We start from the raw sequence: 22,664 nt of genomic DNA on the forward strand, positions 1-22,664 counted from the left end.
AATGATTAGCTAAGTTAGCTAAGTCACATGGTTAGCATAGTTAGCATGCTAGCATGTTAGCATGCTAGTTAGCATTTTTTACAAAATTGCTAAAAATGATTAGCTAAGTTAGCTAAGTCACATGGTTAGCATAGTTAGCATGCTAGCATGTTAGCATGCTAGTTAGCATTTTTTACAAAACTGCTAAAAATGATTAGCTAAGTTAGCTAAGTCACATGGTTAGCATAGTTAGCATGCTAGCATGTTAGCATGCTAGTTAGCATTTTTTACAAAACTGCTAAAAATGATTAGCTAAGTTAGCTAAGTCACATGGTTAGCATAGTTAGCATGCTAGCATGTTAGCATGCTAGTTAGCATTTTTTGCAAAACTGCTAAAAATGATTAGATAAGTTAGCTAAGTCACATGGTTAGCATAGTTAACATGCTAGCATGTTAGCATGCTAGTTAGCATTTTTTGCAAAACTGTTAAAAATGATTAGCTAAGTTAGCTAAGTCACATAGTTAGCATAGTTAGCATGCTAGCATGTTAGCATGCTAGTTAGCATTTTTTGCAAAACTACTAAAAATGATTAGCTAAGTTAGCTAAGTCACATGGTTAGCATAGTTAGCATGTTAGCATGCTAGTTAGCATTTTTTGTAAAACTACTAAAAATGATTAGCTAAGTTAGCTAAGTCACATGGTTAGCATAGTTAGCATGTTAACATGCTAGTTAGCATTTTTTGCAAAACTACTAAAAATGATTAGCTAGGTAAGCTAAGTCTCATGGTTAACATTGTTAGCATTTTAACATTATTAGCATGCTATTTTTGCATTTTCATGCACTATATTTCCTTCAGGAAATGCTTTTCTAGTTCTTATTATTCCTCTTCTTCTAACGCAGTTAATGCAGCTTCAACCGTTTAACGTAGAAACTTCATTCAAACATTGACGCGTAGGTCTTAATTAGGACATGTGGGCTTTGTATTTTTCAACTTTGTAACTTTTATACTTTTTAAACTATTAATTAAAAACTATCAAAATTTTCCCATTGACTTAACATTGCCCTTTATGACATCACAGCAATTAGAATCTTATGGCAGGTGTTCAGGCCAGCTGGCCCAACTGCCATTCTCAGGCTTTAAGCATACAAACAGGCCCTATTAAGACTACACATCCTGTTCAACTGCTTCCTCTGCCAAAAACTGTTTCAAAATAAAAGTCCTCACTACAATATTTCACTGTTAAACAATTTAACCCTTTAAACTACTGAACTTTTTAACTGTTCAGCCATTGTAACTGTTACTTGTCATCAACTATGACTCCTACCCACTGTAGCTAGTTAGCTAAGTAACTTGGTTAGCATAGTTAGCATGCTAGCATGTTAGCATGCTAGTTAGCATTTTTAGCAAAACTGCTAAAAATGATTAGCTAAGTTAGCTAAGTCACATGGTTAGCATAGTTAGCATGCTAACATGTTAGCATGCTAGTTAGCATTTTTTACAAAACTGCTAAAAATGATTAGCTAAGTTAGCTAAGTCATATGGTTAGCATAGTTAGCATGCTAGCATGTTAGCATGCTAGTTAGCATTTTTTACAAAACTGCTAAAAATGATTAGCTAAGTTAGCTAAGTCACATGGTTAGCATAGTTAGCATGCTAACATGTTAGCATGCTAGTTAGCATTTTTTACAAAACTGCTAAAAATGATTAGCTAAGTTAGCTAAGTCACATGGTTAGCATAGTTAGCATGCTAGCATAGTTAGCATGCTAACATGTTAGCATGCTAGTTAGCATAGTTAGCAAAACTGCTAAAAATGATTAGCTAGATTAGCTAAGTCACATGGTTAACATAGTTAGCATGTTAGCATTGCTAACTACTAAAAATGCATTAGCTAAGTTAACTAAGTTAAGTATTGTCCACCTATTTAACCGTTCAATCATTCCAACTTTATTAAACCTTATCTTCCAAGCAAATCATTTAACCATATAAACTATCCACCTATTTAACTGTTCAGTCACTCCAACTATATTAAACCTCATCTACCTAGCAACCAATATAGTTTGTTTTTACTCTGTATGATATTTTACATCATATTTTTTGCATTTTCATGCACTGTATTTCCTTCAGGAAATGCTTTTCTAGTTATTATTATTACAGTGCATGAAAATGCACTGTACTGTTCTTCCTAGGCTTCTTCTTATTCTTATTCTTCTTCTTCTTCTAACGCGCTTAATACAGCTTCAACCGTTTAACGTAGAAACTTCATTCAAACTGCGTTGCGTAGGTCTTACTTATGACATGGGTGCTATGTATTTTTCATCTTTGTAACTTTTATACTTTTTAAACTATTAATTAAAAACTAATCAAAATTTCCCCATTGACTTAACATTATGATTATGACATCACAATACAGCCGTTAAGCAATTAGAATCCTATGGCAGGTGTTCGGGCCACCTGGATCAACTGCCAGTTTCAGGCTTTAAGCATACAAACTGGCCCTATTAAGACTACACATCCTGTTCAACTGCTTCCTCTGCCAAAAACTGTTTCAAAATAAAAGTCTTCACTACAATATTTCACTGTTAAACAATTTAACCCTTTAAACTACTGAACTTTTTAACTGTTCAGCCATTGTAACTGTTACTTGTCATCAACTATGACTCCTACCCACTGTAGCTAGTTAGCATGGTTAGCATAGTTAGCATGTTAGCATGCTAACATGTTAGCATGCTAGTTAGCATTTTTTGCAAAACTGCTAAAAATGATTAGCTAAGTTAGCTAAGTCACATGGTTAGCATAGTTAGCATGCTAGCATGTTAGCATGCTAGTTAGCATTTTTTACAAAACTGCTAAAAATGATTAGCTAAGTTAGCTAAGTCACATGGTTAGCATAGTTAGCATGTTAACATGTTAGCATGCTAGTTAGCATAGTTAGCAAAACTGCTAAAAATGATTAGCTAGATTAGCTAAGTCACATGGTTAACATAGTTAGCATGTTAGCATTGCTAACTACTAAAAATGCATTAGCTAAGTTAACTAAGTTAAGTATTGTCCACCTATTTAACCGTTCAATCATTCCAACTATATTAAACCTTATCTTCCAAGCAAATCATTTAACCATATAAACTATCCACCTATTTAACTGTTCAGTCACTCCAACTATATTAAACCTCATCTACCTAGCAACCAATATAGTTTGTTTTTACTCTGTATGATATTTTACATCATATTTTTTGCATTTTCATGCACTGTATTTCCTTCAGGAAATGCTTTTCTAGTTATTATTATTCTTCTTCTAACGCACTTAATGCAGCTTCAACCGTTTAACGTAGAAACTTCATTCAAACTATGTTACGTAGGTCTTACTTAGGACATGTGAGCTTTGTATTTTTCAACTTTGTAACTTTTATACTTTTTAAACTATTAATTAAAAACTAATCAAAATTTCCCCATTGACTTAACATTATGATTATGACATCACAATACGGCCGTTAAGCAATTAGAATCCTATGGCAGGTGTTCGGGCCAGCTGCATCAACTGCCAGTCTCAGGCTTTAAGCATACAAACTGGCCCTATTAAGACTACACATCCTGTCCAACTGCTTCCTCTGCCAAAAACTGTTTCAAAATAAAAGTCCTCACTAAAATATTTCACTGTTAAACAATTTAACCCTTTAAACTACTGAACTTTTTAACTGTTCAGCCATTGTAACTGTTACTTGTCATCAACTATGACTCCTACCCACTGTAGCTAGTTAGCATGGTTAGCATAGTTAGCATGTTAGCATGCTAGTTAGCATTTTTAGCAAAACTGCTAAAAATTATTAGCTAAGTTAGCTAAGTCACATGGTTAACATAGTTAGCATGCTAATATGTTAGCATGCTAATATGTTAGCATGCTAGTTAGCATTTTTTGCAAAACTGCTAAAAATGATTAGCTAAGTTAGCTAAGTCACATGGTTAGCATAGTTAGCATGCTAACATGTTAGCATGCTAGTTAGCATTTTTTGCAAAACTGCTAAAAATGATTAGCTAAGTTAGCTAAGTCACATGGTTAGCATAGTTAACATGTTAATTAGCATAGTTATCATAACTAATAAAAATGATTAGCTAGGTTAGCTAAGTCATATGGTTAGCATAGTTAACATTTTAACATTGTTAGCATGCTAGTTAGCATAGTTACTTGGTTAACATTATTATCTTTGTCAACATAGTTAGCATAACTACTAGCAAACATTGGAGCCATTCCAACTGTTAGTTATCGTCAACTATCTGCCTAAAAATGTAACCATTTCAATTATCAACCTATTTAACTGTTCAGTCATTCCAACTATAGTAAACCTTATCTACCAAGCAAATAATTTAACCATATGAACATCATATTTTTGCATTTTCATGCACTGTATTTCCTTCAGGAAATGCTTTTCTAGTTATTCTTCTTCTTCTAACGCAATTAATGCAGCTTCAACCGTTTAACGTAGAAACTTCATTCAAACTGCGTTGCGTAGGTCTTACTTATGACATGTGGGCTTTGTATTTTTCATCTTTGTAACTTTTATACTTTTTAAACTATTAATTAAAAACTACTCAAAATTTCCCCATAGACTTAACATGGGCTGATGACATCACAATGGACTAATTAACTTGATTTGCACCTGGTATCATCTTCCAGCTGCTCATCTAGGCCCCATCAAAGAATCAGTTCAACTGATTGCACCTGTATCAACTGCTTTCTACTGAACTAGACCAACTCTCTCTGTCTCTCCATTCTACAAGGATATAAGACACATTTCATCCAACTTTCTATCCATTCATCCTCTTCAAACCATTCACTCATCCACCCATTAAACTATCCATCAACATCTATTAAACAATCTGCCTATCAACATCCATTCAACTTTCTGTCTATCAACATCCATTACACTATCTACATTTAACTTTTAAACTATATACTCTGTCTGAGGCTTTAAGCATACAATAAATATGGCTCTATTAAGACTGCCGTTAAGCAATTAGAATCCTAGGCCAGGTGGCCAGGCCACCAGCATCAACTGCCAGTCTCAGGCTTTAAGCATACAAACTGGCCCTATTAAGACTACACATCCTGTTCAACTGCTTCCTCTGCCAAAAACTGTTTCAAAATAAAAGTCCTCACTACAATATTTCACTGTTAAACAATTTAACCCTTTAAACTACTGAACTTTTTAACTGTTCAGCCATTGTAACTGTTACTTGTCATCAACTATGACTCCTACCCACTGTAGCTAGTTAGCTAAGTTAGCTAAGTAACTTGGTTGGCATAGTTAGCATGCTAGCATGTTAGCATGCTAGTTAGCATTTTTAGCAAAACTGTTAAAAATGATTAGCTAAGTTAGCTAAGTCACATGATTAGCATAGTTAGCATGCTAGCAAGTTAGCATGCTAGTTAGCATACTAATTAGCATTTTTAGCCAAACTGCTAAAAATGATTAGCTAAGTTAGCTAAGTCACATGGTTAGCATAGTTAGCATGCTAACATGTTAGCATGCTAGTTAGCATTTTTAGCAAAACTGCTAAAAATGATCAGCTAAGTTCACTAAGTCACATGGTTAGCATAGTTAACATGCTAGCATGTTAGCATGCTAGTTAGCATTTTTAGTAAAACTGCTAAAAATGATTAGCTAAGTTAGCTAAGTCACATGGTTAGCATAGTTAGCATGCTAACACGTTAGCATGCTAGTTAGCATTTTTAGTAAAACTATTAAAAATGATTAGCTAAGTTAAGTAAGTTAACTAAGTTAAGTAAAAATGATTAGCTAAGTAACATGGTTAACATAGTTAGCATGTTAGCATTGCTAACATGCTAGTTAGCATAACTACTAAAAATGAAAACATTAGCTAAGTTAACTAAGTTAAGTATTATCCACCTATTTAACCGTTCAATCATTCCAACTATATTAAACCTTATCTACCAAGCAAATCATTTAACCATATAAACTATCCACCTATTTAACTGTTCAGTCACTCCAACTATATTAAACCTCATCTACCTAGCAACCAATATAGTTTGTTTTTACTCTGTATGATATTTTACATCATATTTTTTGCATTTTCATGCACTGTATTTCCTTCAGGAAATGCTTTTCTAGTTCTTATTCTTCTTCTTCTTCTAATGCGCTTAATACAGCTTCAACCGTTTAACGTAGAAACTTCATTCAAACTGCGTTGCGTAGGTCTTACTTATGACATGGGTGCTATGTATTTTCCATCTTTGTAACTTTTATACTTTTTAAACTATTAATTAAAAACTAATCAAAATTTCCCCATTGACTTAACATTATGATTATGACATCACAATACGGCCGTTAAGCAATTAGAATCCTATGGCAGGTGTTCGGGCCAGCTGCATCAACTGCCAGTCTCAGGCTTTAAGCATACAAACTGGCCCTATTAAGACTACACATCCTGTTCAACTGCTTCCTCTGCCAAAAACTGTTTCAAAATAAAAGTCCTCACTACAATATTTCACTGTTAAACAATTTAACCCTTTAAACTACTGAACTTTTTAACTGTTCAGCCATTGTAACTGTTACTTGTCATCAACTATGACTCCTACCCACTGTAGTTAGTTAGCATGGTTAGCATGTTAGCATGCTAGCATGTTAGCATGCTAGCATGTTAGCATGTTAATTAGCATTTTTAGCAAAACTGCTAAAAATGATTAGCTAAGTTAGCTAAGTCACATGGTTAGCATAGTTAGCATGCTAGCATGTTAGCATGCTAGTTAGCATTTTTAGCAAAACTGCTAAAAATGATTAGCTAAGTTAGCTAAGTCACATGGTTAGCATAGTAACATGTTAGCATGCTAGTTAGCATTTTTTGCAAAACTGCTAAAAATGATTAGCTAAGTTAGCTAAGTCACATGGTTAGCATATTTAGCATGCTAGCATGTTAGCATGCTAGTTAGCATTTTTAGCAAAACTGCTAAAAATGATTAGCTAAGTTAGCTAAGTCACGTGGTTACCATAATTAGCATGTTAACATGCTAGTTAGCATAGTTAGCATAACTAATAAAAAGATTAGCTAGGTTAGCTAAGTCATATGGTTAGCATAGTTAACATTTTAACATTGTTAGCATGCTAGTTAGCATAGTTACTTGGTTAGCATTATTATCTTTCTTAACATAGTTAGCATAACTACTAGCAAACATTGGAGCCATTCCAACTGTTAGTTATCGTCAACTATCTGCCTAAAAATTTAACCATTTCAATATTCAACCTATTTAACTGTTCAGTCATTCCAACTATAGTAAACCTTATCTACCAAGCAAATAATTTAACCATTTAAACTATCCACCTATTTAACTGTTCAGTCATTCCAACTATATTAAACCTCATCTACCTAGTTCAGTCATTTGAACTATATTAAACCTCATCATGTTGGTTGCCAATTAGCACATCATCTGTTTTAACAATATATTTCACACAATATGTTTTGCATTTTCATGCACTGGTAATTCCCTGGAATTGCGTTTTCTAGTTACAGTGCATGAAAATGCACTGTACTGTTCTTCCTAGGCTTCTTATTCTTATTCTTCTTCTAACGCACTTAATGCAGCTTCAACCGTTTAACGTAGAAACTTCATTCAAACTATGTTACGTAGGTCTTACTTAGGACATGGGTGCTTTGTATTTTTCAGCTTTGTAACTTTTATACTTTTTAAACTATTAATTAAAAACTGTTCAAAATTTCCCCATTGACTTAACATGGGCTGATGACATCACAATAGAGCCGTTAAGCAATTAGAATCCTATGGCAGGTGTTCGGGCCACCTGGACCAACTGCCATTCTCAGGCTTTAAGCATACAAACTGGCCCTATTAAGACTACACATCCTGTTCAACTGCTTCCTCTGCCAAAAACTGTTTCAAAATAAAAGTCCTCACTACAATATTTCACTGTTAAACAATTTAACCCTTTAAACTACTGAACTTTTTAACTGTTCAGCCATTGTAACTGTTACTTGTCATCAACTATGACTCCTACCCACTGTAGCTAGTTAAAATGGTTAGCATAGTTAGCATGCTAGCATGCTAGCATGTTAGCATGCTAGTTAGCATGCTAGTTAGCATTTTTAGCAAAACTGTTAAAAACGATTAGCTAAGTTAGCTAAGTCACATGGTTAGCATAGTTAGCATGCTAGCATGTTAGCATGTTAGTTAGCATTTTTTGCAAAACAGCTAAAAACGATTAGCTAAGTTAGCTAAGTCACATGGTTAGCATAGTTAGCATGCTAGCATGTTAGCATGCTAGTTAGCATTTTTTGCAAAACTGCTAAAAATGATTAGCTAAGTTAGCTAAGTCACATGGTTAACATAATTAGCCTTTTAACATTGTTAACATGCTAGTTAGCATAGTAACTTGGTTAATATTATTATCTTTGTTAACATAGTTAGCATAACTACTAGCAAACATTAGAGCCATTCCAACTGTCAGTTATCGTCAACTATCTACTTTAATAATTTAACCATTTAAACTATCCACCTATTTAACTGTTCAGTCATTCCAACTATATTAAACCTCATCTACTTAGCAACCAATATAGTTTGTTTTTACTCTGTATGATATTTTACATCATATTTTTTGCATTTTCATGCACTGTATTTCCTTCAGGAAATGCTTTTCTAGTTCTTCTTCTTCTTCTAACGCATTTAATGCAGCTTCAACCGTTTAACGTGGAAACTTCATTCAAACTTTGTTACGTAGGTCTTACTTGGGATAAGAGTGCTATGTATTTTTCATCTTTGTAACTTTTATACTTTTTAAACTATTAATTAAAAACTATCAAAATTTCCCCATTGACTTAACATTGCCCTTTATGACATCACAGCAATTAGAATCCTGTGGCAGGTGTTCGGGCCACCTGGATCAACTGCCACTTTCAGGCTTTAAGCATACAAACTGGCCCTATTAAGACTACACATCCTGTTCAACTGCTTCCTCTGCCAAAAACTGTTTCAAAATAAAAGTCCTCACTACAATATTTCACTGTTAAACAATTTAACCCTTTAAACTACTGAACTTTTTAACTGTTTAGCCATTGTAACTGTTACTTGTCATCAACTATGACTCCTACCCACTGTAGCTAGTTAGCATGGTTAGCATAGTTAACATGCTAGCAAGTTAGCATGCTAGCTAGTTAACATGCTAGTTAGCATTTTTAAGAAAATTACTAAAAATGATTAGCTAAGTTAGCTAAGTCACATGGTTAGCATAGTTAGCATGCTAGCATGTTAACATGCTAGTTAGCATTTTTAGCAAAACTGCTAAAAATAATTAGCTAAGTTAGCTAAGTCACATGGTTAGCATAGTTAGCATGCTAGCATGTTATCATGCTAGTTAGCATTTTTAGCAAAACTGCTGAAAATGATTAGCTAAGTTAGCTAAGTCACATGGTTAGCATAGTTAGCATGCTACAATGTTAGCATGCTAGTTAGCATTTTTAGCAAAACTGCTAAAAATGATTAGCTAAGTTAGCTAAGTCACATGGTTAGCATAGTTAGCATGTTAGCATGCTAGTTAGCATTTTTAGCAAAACTGCTGAAAATGATTAGCTAAGTTAGCTAAGTCACATGGTTAGCATAGTTAGCATGTTAACATGCTAGTTAACATTTTAAGCAAAACTGCTAAAAATGATTAGCTAAGTTAGCTAAGTCACGTGGTTAGCATAGTTAGCATGCTAACACGTTAGCATGTTAGTTAGCATTTTTAGCAAAACTGCTTAAAATGATTAGCTAAGTTAGCTAAGTAACGTGGTTAGCATAGTTAGCATGCTAGCGTGTTAGCATGCTAGTTAGCATAGTTAGCAAAACTGTTAAAAATGATTAGCTAGGTTAGCTAAGTCACATGGTTAACATAGTTAGCATGTTAGCATTGCTAACATGCTAGTTAGCATAACTACTAAAAATGAAAACATTAGCTAAGTTAACTAAGTTAAGTATTATCCACCTATTTAACCGTTCAATCATTCCAACTATATTAAACCTTATCTACCAAGCAAATCATTTAACCATATAAACTATCCACCTATTTAACTGTTCAGTCATTCCAACTATATTAAACCTCATCTACCTAGCAACCAATATAGTTTGTTTTTACTCTGTATGATATTTTACATCATATTTTTTGCATTTTCATGCACTGTATTTCCTTCAGGAAATGCTTTTCTAGTTCTTCTTATTCTTCTTCTTCTAACGCGTTTAATGCAGCTTCAACCGTTTAACGTAGAAACTTCATTCAAACTTTGTTACGTAGGTCTTACTTGGGATAAGAGTGCTATGTATTTTTCATCTTTGTAACTTTTATACTTTTTAAACTATTAATTAAAAACTATCAAAATTTCCCCATTGACTTAACATTGCCCTTTATGACATCACAGCAATTAGAATCTTATGGCAGGTGTTCAGGCCAGCTGGCCCAACTGCCATTCTCAGGCTTTAAGCATACAAACTGGCCCTATTAAGACTACACACCCTATTCAACTGCTTCCTCTGCCAAAAACTGTTTCAAAATAAAAGTCCTCACTACAGTATTTCACTGTTAAACAATTTAACCCTTTAAACTACTGAACTTTTCAACTGTTCAGCCATTGTAACTGTTACTTGTCATCAACTATGACTCCTACCCACTGTAGCTAGTTAGCATGCTAGCATGTTAGCATGCTAGTTAGCATGCTAGTTAGCATTTTTAGCAAAACTGCTAAAAATGATTAGCTAAGTTAGCTAATTAACTTGGTTAGCATAGTTAGCATGCTAGCATGTTAGCATGCTAGTTAGCATTTTTAGCAAAACTGCTAAAAATGATTAGCTAAGTTAGCTAAGTCACATGGTTAGCATAGTTAGCATGCTAACATGTTAGCATGCTAGTTAGCATTTATAGCAAAACTGCTAAAAATGATCAGCTAAGTTCGCTAAGTCACATGGTTAGCATAGTTAACATGCTAGCATGTTAGCATGCTAGTTAGCATTTTTAGCAAAACTGCTAAAAATGATTAGCTAAGTTAGCTAAGTCACATGGTTAGCATAGTTAGCATGCTATCATGCTAGTTAACATTTTTAGCAAAACTGCTAAAAATGATTAGCTAAGTTAGCTAAGTCACATGGTTAGCATGCTATCATGCTAGTTAGCATTTTTAGCAAAACTGTTAAAAATGATTAGCTAAGTAACATGGTTAACATAGTTAGCATGTTAGCATTGCTAACATGCTAGTTAGCATAACTACTAAAAATGAAAACATTAGCTAAGTTAACTAAGTTAAGTATTATCCACCTATTTAACCGTTCAATCATTCCAACTATATTAAACCTTATCTACCAAGCAAATCATTTAACCATATAAACTATCCACCTATTTAACTGTTCAGTCACTCCAACTATATTAAACCTCATCTACCTAGCAACCAATATAGTTTGTTTTTACTCTGTATGATATTTTACATCATATGTTTTGCATTTTCATGCACTGTATTTCCTTCAGGAAATGCTTTTCTAGTTCTTATTACAGTGCATGAAAATGCACTGTACTGTTCTTCCTAGGCTTCTTCTTATTACAGTGCATGAAAATGCACTGTACTGTTCTTCCTAGGCTTCTTCTTATTCTTATTCTTCTTCTTCTTCTAACGCGCTTAATACAGCTTCAACCGTTTAACGTAGAAACTTCATTCAAACTGCGTTGCGTAGGTCTTACTTATGACATGGGTGCTATGTATTTTTCATCTTTGTAACTTTTATACTTTTTAAACTATTAATTAAAAACTGATCAAAATTTCCCCATTGACTTAACATTATGATTATGACATCACAATACAGCCGTTAAGCAATTAGAATCCTATGGCAGGTGTTCGGGCCACCTGGATCAACTGCCAGTTTCAGGCTTTAAGCATACAAACTGGCCCTATTAAGACTACACATCCTGTTCAACTGCTTCCTCTGCCAAAAACTGTTTCAAAATAAAAGTCCTCACTACAATATTTCACTGTTAAACAATTTAACCCTTAAAACTACTGAACTTTTTAACTGTTCAGCCATTGTAACTGTTACTTGTCATCAACTATGACTCCTACCCACTGTAGCTAGTTAGCATGGTTAGCATAGTTAGCATGTTAGCATGCTAGCATGTTAGCATGCTAGTTAGCATTTTTAGCAAAACTGCTAAAAATGATTAGCTAAGTTAGCTAAGTCACATGGTTAGCATAGTTAGCATGCTAGCATGTTAGCATGCTAGTTAGCATTTTTTATAAAACTGCTAAAAATGATTAGCTAAGTTAGCTAAGTCACATGGTTAGCATAGTTAGCATGCTAACATGTTAGCATGCTAGTTAGCATTTTTTATAAAACTGCTAAAAATGATTAGCTAAGTTAGCTAAGTCACATGGTTAGCATAGTTAGCATGCTAACATGTTAGCATGCTAGTTAGCATTTTTTATAAAACTGCTAAAAATGATTAGCTAAGTTAGCTAAGTCACATGGTTAGCATAGTTAGCATGCTAGCATGTTAGCATGCTAGTTAGCATTTTTTGCAAAACTACTAAAAATGATTAGCGAAGTTAGCTAAGTCACATGGTTAATATAATTAACATGTTAGCATGCTAATTAGCATAGTTATCATAACTAATAAAAATGATTAGCTAGGTTAGCTAAGTCATATGGTTAGCATAGTTAACATTTTAACATTGTTAGCATGCTAGTTAGCATAGTAACTTGGTTAACATTATTATCTTTATTAACATAGTTAGCATAACTACTAGCAAACATTGGAGCCATTCTAACTGTTAGTTATCGTCAACTATCTGCCTAAATAATTTAACCATTTCAATTATTAACCTATTTAACTGTTCAGTCATTCCAACTATATTAAACCTTATCTACCAAGCAAATAATTTAACCATATGAACTCATCATATTTTTGCATTTTCATGCACTGTATTTCCTTCAGGAAATGCTTTTCTAGTTCTTATTCTTCTTCTTCTTCTAACGCGCTTAATACAGCTTCAACCGTTTAACGTAGAAACTTCATTCAAACTGCGTTGCGTAGGTCTTACTTATGACATGGGTGCTATGTATTTTTCATCTTTGTAACTTTTATACTTTTTAAACTATTAATTAAAAACTAATCAAATTTTCCCCATTGACTTAACATTATGATTATGACATCACAATACGGCCGTTAAGCAATTAGAATCCTATGGCAGGTGTTCGGGCCACCTGTTTCAACTGCCAGTCTCAGGCTTTAAGCATACAAACTGGCCCTATTAAGACTACACATCCTGTTCAACTGCTTCCTCTGCCAAAAACTGTTTCAAAATAAAAGTCCTCACTACAATATTTCACTGTTAAACAATTTAACCCTTTAAACTACTGAACTTTTTAACTGTTCAGCCATTGTAACTGTTACTTGTCATCAACTATGACTCCTACCCACTGTAGCTAGTTAGCATGGTTAGCATAGCTAGCATGTTAGCATGCTAACATGTTAGCATGCTAGTTAGCATTTTTAGCAAAACTGCTAAAAATGATTAGCTAAGTTAGCTAAGTCACATGGTTAGCATAGTTAGCATGCTAGCATGTTAGCATGCTAGTTAGCATTTTTTATAAAACTGCTAAAAATGATTAGCTAAGTTAGCTAAGTCACATGGTTAGCATAGTTAGCATGCTAACATGTTAGCATGCTAGTTAGCATTTTTTACAAAACTGCTAAAAATGATTAGCTAAGTTAGCTAAGTCACATGGTTAGCATAGTTAGCATGCTAGCATGTTAGCATGCTAGTTAGCATTTTTTGCAAAACTGCTAAAAATCATTAGCTAAGTTAGCTAAGTCACATGGTTAGCATAGTTAGCATGCTAACATGTTAGCATGCTAGTTAGCATTACTGTTAAAAATTATTAGCAAAGTTAGCTAAGTCACATGGTTAACATAATTAGCATGTTAGTATGCTAATTAGCATAGTTATCATAACTAATAAAAATTATTAGCTAGGTTAGGTAAGTCATATGGTTAGCATAGTTAACATTTTAATATTGTTAGCATGCTAGTTAGCATAGTTACTTGGTTACCATTATTATCTTTAACATAGTTAGCATAACTACTAGCAAACATTGGAGCCATTCCAACTGTTAGTTATCGTCAACTATCTGCCTAAATAATTTAACCATTTCAATTATCAACCTATTTAACTGTTCAGTCATTCCAACTATAGTAAACCTTATCTACCAAGCAAATAATTTAACTATATAAACTATCCACCTATTTAACTGTTTAGTCATTCCAACTATATTAAACCTCATCTACCTAGCAACCAATATAGTTTGTTTTTACTCTGTATGATATTTTACATCATATTTTTTGCATTTTCATGCACTGTATTTCCTTCAGGAAATGCTTTTCTAGTTATTCCTCTTCTTCTAACGCAGTTAATGCAGCTTCAACCGTTTAACGTAGAAACTTCATTCAAACATTGACGCGTAGGTCTTAATTAGGACATGTGGGCTTTGTATTTTTCAACTTTGTAACTTTTATACTTTTTAAACTATTAATTAAAAACTATCAAAATTTTCCCATTGACTTAACATTGCCCTTTATGACATCACAGCAATTAGAATCTTATGGCAGGTGTTCAGGCCAGCTGGCCCAACTGCCATTCTCAGGCTTTAAGCATACAAACTGGCCCTATTAAGACTACACATCCTGTTCAACTGCTTCCTCTGCCAAAAACTGTTTCAAAATAAAAGTCCTCACTACAATATTTCACTGTTAAACAATTTAACCCTTTAAACTACTGAACTTTTTAACTGTTCAGCCATTGTAACTGTTACTTGTCATCAACTATGACTCCTACCCACTGTAGCTAGTTAAAATGGTTAGCATAGTTAGCATGTTAGCATGCTAGCATGTTAGCATGCTAGTTAGCATGCTAGTTAGCATTTTTAGCAAAACTGTTAAAAACGATTAGCTAAGTTAGCTAAGTCACATGGTTAGCATAGTTAGCATGCTAGCATGTTAGCATGTTAGTTAGCATTTTTTGTAAAACAGCTAAAAACGATTAGCTAAGTTAGCTAAGTCACATGGTTAGCATAGTTAGCATGCTAGCATGTTAGCATGCTAGTTAGCATTTTTTGCAAAACTGCTAAAAATGATTAGCTAAGTTAGCTAAGTCACATGGTTAGCATAGTTAGCATGCTAGCATGTTAGCATGCTAGTTAGCATTTTTAGCAAAACTGCTAAAAACGATTAGCTAAGTTAGCTAAGTCACATGGTTAACATAATTAGCATGCTAGCATGTTAGCATGCTAGTTAGCATTTTAGCAAAACTGCTAAAAATGATTAGCTAAGTTAGCTAAGTCACATGGTTAGCATAGTTAGCATGCTAGCATGTTAACATGCTAGTTAGCATTTTTTGCAAAACAGCTAAAAACGATTAGCTAAGTTAGCTAAGTCACATGGTTAGCATAGTTAACATGCTAGCATGCTAACATGCTAGTTATCATAGTTAGCATAACTGCTAAAAATGATTAGCTAAGTTAGCTAAGTCACATGGTTAGCATAGTTAGCATGCTACCATGTTAACATGCTAGTTAGCATTTTTAGCAAAACTATTAAAAATGATTAGCTAAGTTAGCTAAGTAACATGGTTAACATAATTAGCCTTTTAACATTGTTAACATGTTAGTTAGCATAGTAACTTGGTTAATATTATTATCTTTGTTAACATAGTTAGCATAACTACTAGCAAACATTAGAGCCATTCCAACTGTCAGTTATCGTCAACTATCTACTTTAATAATTTAACCATTTAAACTATCCACCTATTTAACTGTTCAGTCATTCCAACTATATTAAACCTCATCTACTTAGCAACCAATATAGTTTGTTTTTACTCTGTATGATATTTTACATCATATTTTTTGCATTTTCATGCACTGTATTTCCTTCAGGAAATGCTTTTCTAGTTCTTCTTATTCTTCTTCTTCTAACGCGTTTAATGCAGCTTCAACCGTTTAACGTAGAAACTTCATTCAAACTTTGTTACGTAGGTCTTACTTGGGATAAGAGTGCTATGTATTTTTCATCTTTGTAACTTTTATACTTTTTAAACTATTAATTAAAAACTATCAAAATTTCCCCATTGACTTAACATTGCCCTTTATGACATCACAGCAATTAGAATCTTATGGCAGGTGTTCAGGCCAGCTGGCCCAACTGCCATTCTCAGGCTTTAAGCATACAAACTGGCCCTATTAAGACTACACATCCTGTTCAACTGCTTCCTCTGCCAAAAACTGTTTCAAAATAAAAGTCCTCACTACAATATTTCACTGTTAAACAATTTAACCCTTTAAACTACTGAACTTTTTAACTGTTCAGCCATTGTAACTGTTACTTGTCATCAACTATGACTCCTACCTACTGTAGCTAGTTAGCTAAGTTAGCTAAGTAACTTGGTTAGCATAGTTAGCATGTTAGCATGCTAGCATGCTAGTTAGCATGCTAGTTAGCATTTTGAGCAAAACTGCTAAAAATGATTAGCTAAGTTAGCTAAGTCACATGGTTAGCATAGTTAGCATGCTAGCATGTTAGTTAGCATTTTTTACAAAACTGCTAAAAATGATTAGCTAAGTTAGCTAAGTCACATGGTTAGCATAGTTAGCATGCTAGCATGTTAGCATGCTAGTTAGCATTTTTTACAAAACTGCTAAAAATGATTAGCTAAGTTAGCTAAGTCACATGGTTAGCATAGTTAGCATGCTAGCATGTTAGCATGCTAGTTAGCATTTTTAGCAAAACTGCTAAAAATGATTAGCTAGGTTAGCTAAGTCACTTGGTTAACATAGTTAGCATGTTAGCATTGCTAACATGCTAGTTAGCATAACTACTAAAAATGAAAACATTAGCTAAGTTAACTAAGTTAAGTATTATCCACCTATTTAACCGTTCAATCATTCCAACTATATTAAACCTTATCTACCAAGCAAATCATTTAACTGTATAAACTATCCACCTATTTAACTGTTCAGTCATTCCAACTATATTAAACCTCATCTACCTAGCAACCAATATAGTTTCTTTTTACTCTGTATGAAATTTGACATCATATTTTTTGCATTTTCATGCACTGTATTTCCTTCAGGAAATGCTTTTCTAGTTCTTATTATTCCTCTTCTTCTAACGCAGTTAATGCAGCTTCAACCGTTTAACGTAGAAACTTCATTCAAACATTGACGCGTAGGTCTTAATTAGGACATGTGGGCTTTGTATTTTTCAACTTTGTAACTTTTATACTTTTTAAACTATTAATTAAAAACTATCAAAATTTCCCCATTGACTTAACATTGCCCTTTATGACATCACAGCAAATAGAATCCTGTGGCAGGTGTTCGGCCATCTGTTTCAACTGCCATTCTCAGGCTTTAAGCATACAAACTGGCCCTATTAAGACTACACATCCTGTTCAACTGCTTCCTCTGCCAAAAACTGTTTCAAAATAAAAGTCCTCACTACAATATTTCATTGTTAAACAATTTAACCCTTTAAACTACTGAACTTTTTAACTGTTCAGCCATTGTAACTGTTACTTGTCATCAACTATGACTCCTACCCACTGTAGCTAGTTAGCTAAGTTAGCTAAGTAACTTGGTTAGCATAGTTAGCATACTAGCATGTAAGCATGCTAGTTAGCATGCTAGTTAGCATTTTTTATAAAACTGCTAAAAATGATTAGCTAAGTTAGCTAAGTCACATGGTTAGCATAGTTAGCATGCTAGCATGTTAGCATGCTAGTTAGCATTTTTTACAAAACTGCTAAAAATGATTAGCTAAGTTAGCTAAGTCACATGGTTAGCATAGTTAGCATGCTAGCATGATAGCATGCTAGTTAGAATTTTTTGCAAAACTGCTAAAAATGATCAGCTAAGTTAGCTAAGTCACGTGGTTAGCATAGTTAGCATGCTAACATGTTAGCATGCTAGTTAGCATTTTTTAAAAACTGCTAAAAATGATCAGCTAAGTTAGCTAAGTCACGTGGTTAGCATAGTTAGCATGCTAACATGTTAGCATGCTAGTTAGCATTTTTTAAAAACTGCTAAAAATGATTAGCTAAGTTAGCTAAGTCACATAGTTAGCATAGTTAGCATGCTAGCATGTTAGCATGTTAGCATAACTGCTAAAAATGATTAGTGAAGTTAGCTAAGTCATATGGTTAGCATAGTTAACATTTTAACATTGTTAACATGCTAGTTAGCATAGTAACTTGGTTAACATTATTATCTTTGTTAACATAGTTAGCATAACTGCTAGCAAAAATTGGAGCCATTCCAACTGTTAGTTATCGTCAACTATCTGCCTAAATAATTTAACCATTTCAATTATCAACCTATTTAACTGTTCAGTCATTCCAACTATATTAAACCTTATCTACCAAGCAAATAATTTAACCATATGAACTCATCATATTTTTGCATTTTCATGCACTGTATTTTCCTTCAGGAAATGCTTTTCTAGTTCTTATTTTTCTTCTTCTAACGCGTTTAATGCAGCTTCAACCGTTAGACGTAGAAACTTCATTCAAACTTTGTTACGTAGGTCTTACTTAGGACATTTGGGCTATGTATTCATATATGTATATGATCTTGATTTAATTCTGGTACGTAACTGTAATACAGACAAGGTTTTGGTTAATCCATTACATGTATCGGATCATCACTTTATCAGATTCTCTGTGTGTCTCCTGGATAACCCAGCAGCTCCTCCTCCGATAATTTCGTTCCGGCGTAATCTCAGAAGCCTCTCAAGTGACCATTTTGCAACATTAGTAACATCTGCTTTACCTACTCCTAGCTCATTCTTGACACTTGAGGTTAATGACGCTACAGAGACTCTCTGCTCTACACTGGCATCTTGTCTGAATGCAGCATGTCCTCTTTCCTCAAGACCTACTCGTTCTAAACCTCGCCATCCATGGCTGACGAACAGTATAGTCTCAGTACGAAAGGAACTTAGAGCTGCTGAGAGGAAATGGCGTAAATCCAGAGATGGAAATGATCTTAGTAACTACCAGTCTTTGCTGTCATCCTTTTCATCCACTGTTACACTTGCAAAAAAGGCATTCTATCAAAGCAAGATTGAGAGCGCCACTGACAGTAGACAACTTTTTTCTACTTTCAAATCTCTCCTCAATCCTCCACCACCACCATCAACTACTTCACTGTCAGCAAATGACTTTGCAACATTTTTCACTGAAAAAGTTGCTAAAATAAGTGCTCAGTTTGATGCTCCTATAAGGAGGGCTTTGCCTTGTGTTAGTATGACCCCATCATTTGACTCTTTCTCTCCTCTTGATGAGGAAGCAGTCTCTCAATTGCTTCAGCGATGTCGTCCAACAACATGCCCATTAGATCCTGTCCCGTCCACTCTTCTACAGTCTATCTCACCCGCTGTTCTACCAGCAGTCACACATGTATTTAATGCTTCACTCAGTTCTGGAATAGTTCCTTATTCTTTTAAACAGGCTAGGGTTACACCTCTGCTAAAGAAAAGTACACTTAATCCAACTGAGGTGAAGAACTACAGACCTGTCTCCCTTCTTCCTTTCTTGTCAAAGGTTTTGGAGAAAGTGGTCTTCAAGCAAGTTTGTGACTTTCTTCATCAGAATAATCTACTAGACCCTATGCAGTCTGGTTTCAAGAGTGGTCATTCTACTGAAACTGCTCTTCTGTCTGTGACTGAAGCATTGAGAGTAGCTAAGTCCTCTGCTCAGTCATCAGTATTAATTCTACTAGATTTATCTGCAGCCTTTGATACTGTTAACCATGACATTCTCTTATCTATACTATCTGAACTGGGAATTTCTGGAAAAGCTCTTGACTGGTTTGAATCTTACCTTAAAGGGCGTTCTTTCAACGTGTCTTGGCAGGGACAAGTATCTAAGTCTCATGCCCTCACCACAGGTGTGCCTCAGGGATCAGTATTAGGACCCTTGCTTTTCTCTATTTACACCACTTCCTTAGGTGATACTATTCGCTCCCATGGATTTGACCATCACTGTTATGCAGACGACACTCAACTTTACCTGTCTTTCCCACCTGATGACTCTAGTGTTTCCCACCGGATTTCTGCATGCCTTAAGGATATTTCAGCCTGGATGAAAGATCGGCACCTTCAGCTTAATCTCTCAAAAACAGAGTTTTTGGTGTTTCCAGCTAAAACAGCTATTCCCCAACAGATTAACATCCAGCTTGACTCAACTTCACTGACCCCAACTAGATCGGCACGAAACTTGGGCGTTGTAATTGATGACCGACTTAACTTCTCTGAGCATATAGCTTCTATTGCAAAATCATGCCGGTTTATGCTTTACAACATTAGGAAGATCAGACCTTATCTGACACAAGATTCCACACAACTTCTTGTTCAGACCATGGTCATCTCTAAGCTGGACTATTGTAATTCACTATTAGCTGGCTTACCCGCTTGTGTAACAAGATCATTACAGCTGATTCAAAATGCTGGAGCACGCCTGGTCTTCAATCAGCCAAAGAGGACACATGTAACTCCTCTCCTAGTTACTCTCCATTGGCTCCCTATAGTAGCCAGAATTAAATTTAAATCTCTCACTTTGGCCTATAGGACACTAACTAGATCTGCTCCTAGTTATTTTAATTCAATAATCAAGCCTTACATGCCCAACCGCCCACTGCGGTCTTCTGGTGAGCGTATGTTGTGTCGACCAGTCATAAAAACTGGGTCTAATTCCAGACTCTTTTCTTCAGTGGTTCCATGTTGGTGGAATGAACTGCCCAGTGCTCTCCGTTCCTGTGGTAGTTTTGGGTCGTTTAAGAGGGGTCTAAAGACATTCCTATTCAACATATACTTAGTTGTTTAAGCGCTTATGTGTTATGGTTTTATATAATGTTGTTTTTATTTTAATTGGGCTGTTAATTAATTTGACATTATTGTTTATTATTGATATTCTCCTTAATGTAGTCTTAGCATGTTATTGTTTTTATATTATTGATTGAATTGACATTATTGTTTTATTATTGCCTTTCCCCTTTTTTACATTGCTTTTTTTATTAGGCTATTGATTGAATTGATATTATTGTGTACTACAACTATTCTCCTTACTATATTTGACCTAGATTTTAATCTGTTCCATGTTCATTTTTAAATATTATTATGTTGTTTTGTATTTATATGTCGCTTTGGACAAAGGCGTCTGCTAAATCCATAACCATCCATAACCATAACCATAATGAAGGCCTGTTACTTCTCCAAATTGATGTGGTATTCAAATGTGTCTTCGTGGCAAAACTCGATGTTTTGTGATCGAGTGTATGATTTGATTTTATAACAGAATGGATTGAATGTACAACTATTTATTGAAATGACACCGTAACGTGATATGTATTCATTAAGAGAATCTTACTGAGAAAACAACTTTGGTTTGGTTGACAAGTGAGTACGATAAAGGTCTGGCGATAAAACCATGAATGATATGTCCCATGAAAAGACAGTAATATGTCACATTACAATTTACAATATTACATGGAATTAGTTGAGATTTTGAAGCAACTGGCTGAAGGAAAATAGAAAGTATTTGAGAAGTTATCCGACCTATTAGGACCTGCAGGAATCAGCACTGTGTGGTCCTGATAGGATAGCAGCAGACAAATCGAAATTACTGGAAATAAGGGAGGAGATGCAATAGTGTGTGTGTGTGTGTGCCAGATCTCATTCAGCTGGCTGGAGATGCATTTGTAGAATGTTAAGCAGAGGATACGTTAGGTCATTAACAGAATTTGTGGAATTTCTGGAGTTCATGATGCCTTCTTACAGATGGCCACTCAGTCTCACACCCATGAGCCTTCAGCACAATATAGCATTAGTCACTTTACTACTAATGCATTCTCAAAGAGAGGAGTCTCCAAACCCTTAACTGGGACAAATGGTGTTCTCAGTAGTTAAGCAGGAGGAGGGTGGCAAAATACAGGATTTATCACATCTGACCATATTTCCTGTGCTCTACACTACATGCCTCTCCATCCTCTGCAGACTCTGTGACTTCTGGCAAGATCTCTTGAGGCGTAACCCCCAACAGGATGTGGTTTGACCTATTCTCCCCTGAGCAAACCCACATTACCCAATGGAGGAGTCTAAAGACAAAACCTTTTCCCCCCTGAGCAAACCCACATTACCCAATAAAGGAGTCTAAAGACAAAACCTGTTCTCCCCTGAGCAAACCCACATTAGCCAATGGAGGAGTCTAAAGACAAAACCTGTTCTCCCCTGAGCAAACCCACATTACCCAATAAAGGAGTCTAAAGACAAAACCTGTTCTCCCCTGAGCAAACCCACATTAGCCAATGGAGGAGTCTAAAGACAAAACCTGTTCTCCCCTGAGCAAACCCACATTACCCAATAAAGGAGTCTAAAGACAAAACCTGTTCTCCCCTGAGCAAACCCACATTACCCAATGAAGGAGTCTAAAGACAAAACCTGTTCTCCCCTGAGCAAACCCACATTACCCAATAAAGGAGTCTAAAGACAAAACCTGTTCTCCCCTGAGCAAACCCACATTACCCAATAAAGGAGTCTAAAGACAAAACCTGTTCTCCCCTGAGCAAACCCACATTACCCAATGAAGGAGTCTAAAGACA

Source organism: Alosa pseudoharengus, unplaced genomic scaffold (genome assembly GCF_046254945.1).
Source record: "Alosa pseudoharengus isolate Yale_2024_CS ecotype anadromous, Long Island Sound unplaced genomic scaffold, YU_APseudo_1.1 YU_APseudo_1.1_scf_17, whole genome shotgun sequence".
NCBI classification, from domain to species: domain Eukaryota; kingdom Metazoa; phylum Chordata; class Actinopteri; order Clupeiformes; family Clupeidae; genus Alosa; species Alosa pseudoharengus.